Source organism: Arachis hypogaea, chromosome 3, assembly GCF_003086295.3.
Source record: "Arachis hypogaea cultivar Tifrunner chromosome 3, arahy.Tifrunner.gnm2.J5K5, whole genome shotgun sequence".
NCBI lineage: Eukaryota > Viridiplantae > Streptophyta > Magnoliopsida > Fabales > Fabaceae > Arachis > Arachis hypogaea.
This window is the reverse complement of record NC_092038.1, coordinates 35,987,528-35,991,904: the sequence shown is the minus strand read 5'-3', so window position 1 is coordinate 35,991,904 and position 4,377 is coordinate 35,987,528. Positions and strand designations below refer to the sequence as shown.

Sequence of the window (4,377 nt, the reverse complement as noted above, 5' to 3'; positions counted from 1 at the left end):
ATCGGGTAACCCCCAATTATCAGTAGTATGTAACACCTCGTGTACTGTCGGATGGTGTCTGGATCATGGGTATCGGGCATCTGCCAGAGTCACTCCCGAAGCCATATCAACCTGAGGGAGAAACACTCCTTCCTCTGCGCACCCTACTACTGAACTACAGGAGGCCTGGCACCAAGTAGCCGCTCCACTAACTCCCAGGTCTAGGTCTCATACCATGTCTGAAAATCCCGAAAATACCCACCTACTGGCTCTCCATGTGCGTGTAACCCAAGGTGATACGCAATGTCTTGCAAGGTGATTGTGCACTCACTTCATGGCAAGTGAAAAGTGTGGGTCTTAATATGCCATCGCTCTACGAATATCGTAATCAGGGAGTTATTAAACACAAAGTTTCTGAGTAGCACTGTGTCGCCAAAGCTAGCCTCTCTCAAGTAGGGAACAATGGCATCTGGTGGTGCAAGTGTGTGACTCACCCGCCTTGAAAAAACCAAGCGAGGCCTTTGATAAAAGAAAAACCTAAATAGAAATCTATAAAGCTATAACACTATCAAAGTTAACAAAACTAATAAACATATAAACGTTAACATAATAATTTAACTCATAAGTGAATTAACTTAACAAATAACTAGAAACATTTAGTTAATAAATTAATTTAAATAAAAATATTTACTTAAATAATTAATAACTAAATTAGTAAATATCTAGTTAATTAATTAACTTAAATAAAAATATTTATTTAAATAATTATTAGCTAAATTAATAAATATTGAGTTAATATATTAATTTAAATAAAGATATTTACTTAAATAATTAATAAATTAATTAATAAATATCTACTTAATAAATTAATTTAAATAAAAATATTTATTTAAATAATTAATAACTAAATTAATAAATATTTAGTTAATAAATTAACTTAAATAAAAGCAAAATTAAATTAACATTTACCTAATAAATTAATTTTATTAATACCTAAACTCATACCCTACCAATTAATTCTTACTAATAATGCATTCATCCACCTAACATATATGGTATCCTAGTTCTATAAAAGTACTTTCATTATAATTATACATACATACTTTAACATAAACCCAAAAATGGGACAAATGTCTATCTAAAGAGCGATGTAAATGAATTATACATATACACCGCATCCTCTCTTCTCTCGTTTATAGTATAAATGAGATAAGATCGTTACACCATGTGTACAAACGTGATACAGCCACGTTTTATGTTTTATCTCGTTTACTGGTATATTTCGTTTATGATGTAAATGAGATATGTGTATTCTTATTTTGTTTACACTATAAACGAGATAAGAGATATAATAAATTTTTATAAAAATACTATAAATTATTTATTTTAATAAATAAAATATTTTTTTATTTATTAAAAAAATCCGTAATAGAACTCAAAAAAATTTGATGGTCTAATTTTATGAAAAGAGAAATTTGAGATTTGGTGGTACACAAATAAGGTGTTCAGATTTGTGAAAACTATACAGACAAGTGTTTTTAACAAATTTGAGGATTAAAGATAAGATCTTTGAAAACTAATTCGTATTAGAGTAAAAATACACCAAACTCTAACATTGTGAGACCAATATCAAAATTAAAAAGTAGTTGGTGGCTATTTCAATATCTTTCAAATTAAATTCAGATTTTAATTTGTAACTTAGATTTTTTTATCTCGTCTATTTAATTTGTAGAATATAAGTCAAATTCTAGGAGCTATGAATTAATAACCAGTATAATTAATTTATCTATTAATGGATTAATTATGATTTATATTTGTTGTATATCCAAAATAAACATTTTTTTCCGGTAAGCCAAAATAAGTTTCTTGGGAGGGCTGAGTGGCCCCATTAATGGACTTTTGTTTGTCATGACCCCATTAATGGATAAGTTGATGAGCTACCAATGATTTAATTATCAGTATGATCAATTATCGTCATAATGTTGCTCTCTTTCATTTGTTGGTGAAACCTCAGTCATTCATATCCACCCTCAGTCATTTCTTGGCCATTTATTAAATCTAATAGGGGATAAATTAGATGCATATAAGTTGATAGAAATCATAAACTTATAAAATAGTGTTAAATTAAGTCTTAAAGTGAGACATGTACTATTACATACGGGAAAAAAGAACATATCGTAGTGAAAAAAGTAGAGTCAATAACAAGTACGCATAATAAATCAAGGTGTATCCTTTAGACTTCACAAAGAAGACGATACGTTGGCACAGCATGTAAGTTCTTGGCTTTAGTCAGTGTGAGAGCAAATTTCTCGTTCATGTCCAACTCATCTGGCGTCATGTTCGATGGTAATTCCCAGGTGAAGCAATGTACTAACTGAGCCACAATAAGTTTCACCATAGTTAGTCCTAGGTGTATTCCAGGACATCCTCTGCTACCAGAACCAAATGGTATAAACTGAAAGCTGTAGCCACGATAGTCAAAATTTTTAGTTAAAAATCTTTCGGGATAAAACTCATTAGCATTATTAGACCATGCCTTAGGATCTCTTCCCAATGCCCATAAGTTTATTATGATTATTGTCTTTTCTCTTATATGATAACCATTAACCATCGTATCTTTAATTGTTTCGCGGGGAAAAAATGCTCCAGCAGGATGTAATCGTAATGTTTCTTTGATCACAATATCCAAGTAACTTAGGTTTGCCAAATGGGTCTCTTGCACAAATTTGTTCAATCCAACCAAATTAGCTAGCTCGTCTTGAAGGTTTCTCATCACTCTTGGATGCTTTAACAGCTCGGATAAAACCCATACAATAACGGTTGCAGAAGTTTCAAATGAGCCTGCAATAGTATCTAGGAGTATAGCCTTAACGTTGGTTCGATCCATGACTTGGCTCTGTTCATCACGTGGATCAACGGGTTGGTTCATAAGGGAGAGTAATATGTCAATGAAATCCCTGTGGTCCCTCGAGGCATGGCATGCACCCGAACCAGAACCTCTAGTGTGATGCTCCTCAATTATCTTCTCCAACACTTGGTCAACAGCTTTAGCAATTTTCTTCAACCTTCGTGTGGATCCCTGAAAGTTTAAATTAAACAGCTCAACTGATAGGATAAATTTTAGTATCAAAATATTTTGATAATAATTTTTTTAATTGAAAAATATTATTAAATAATAAAAAGGTTATTATTTTAATTTTTATCGTAGTCACCCTAGTCATTCTAGAATGTGCCAACTAATAATGCATCTTATCATCTTATCTGATCGAAAAAGATGGAAATAAAAGACAGGAATTACTCCATGTGTTTCATAATGTAAGTACCAGAAGAAGGTCAAAAGATCCAAGCCAGGGCACATAATCTGCGATATTAAAGGCTCCACTGACGCTAATAGCATCATGAACTAGGGCAGTCAAATCAACCTCATTATCCCTACTACTATCTTATACGTTGTATCCTCTACAAGATGATTCACCGCCTCAGTAATATTCACCGCCTCACCTCTCGCTGCAGCTCTCTTGATCGATTTCACCGTCGCTTCCACTTCTCTCTCCCTAACACCAGCAAAAGACGACACCTTCGACGCGCTCAGAAGCTGCGACGTGCACAATCTCTTCATGTTGCGCCAGTACGTACCGTACTCCGAGAACAACAGCCCTTTGGAGCCGTATGATACGTACTCGCTTGCCTGGGTTTTGCGACGGCTCGCAAAACTAGCGTCGTGTGTCTTTAAGAACATTTCTGCGGCTTCGGAGTTTGAGACAATGAGGGCTGGGATCTGCCCTAACCGAAGGGACATAATTGGGCCGTATTTTTGGGCCATGGCTTGGAGTGTGCGGTGTGGGAACTTCCCCAGCAGCATGGGCAGGTTACCGAAGACCGGAAATGCCGGTGGTCCCGGTGGGAGTGATCTATCATGATGTTTTCTTTTTAGGAACAATACGGTGATGGGGAGGGCGAGTGTGACAAAGAGCACTGGAAGTAGTGGTATGGTTGCTGGAAACATAGTTTTGTTTGGTAGATGTGTTTGGTTTACTAACTTTCTTGGCTTTGATTTAGAGGGCTTTCATACAAATTAGACAAGGATTTTGCTACATCTAGTTATACATTATATGCTAGCTAGGCTATTCTTTTATTGCGTATGGCTACACACTCTGGAGTTCTACTTAGCTTCTGGGTACTAACCTTATTTAGATTGGTTAGAAGATTTTTTCTGTGGGAATTTTCAATATTAGCCTTGCTGCTGTCCAAAACGGACCACTTGTATTTAACTATTCAACTAACAACTACTATAATAAAAATTTTTGATGCAGCACTAACAACTACTACAATAATAATTATACCTACCACTATTAAGTATTAATTATTTAATTAATAATTTATGCGCATGCTGCTTAT

The 4,377-nt window shown here is 34.4% G+C and overlaps 1 non-coding gene across 1 annotated transcript; it reads right to left on the bottom strand.

The window, feature by feature from the left end:
* Nucleotides 1-2,103: 2,103 nt before the first annotated feature.
* On the bottom strand, nucleotides 2,104-4,143 carry LOC112776192 (uncharacterized). The gene is made up of 2 exons (XR_011879803.1): nucleotides 3,303-4,143; nucleotides 2,104-3,058 (listed from the first exon to the last, which is right to left on the bottom strand). It is a non-coding gene; the product is annotated as an uncharacterized protein (transcript).
* Nucleotides 4,144-4,377: the final 234 nt, after the last annotated feature.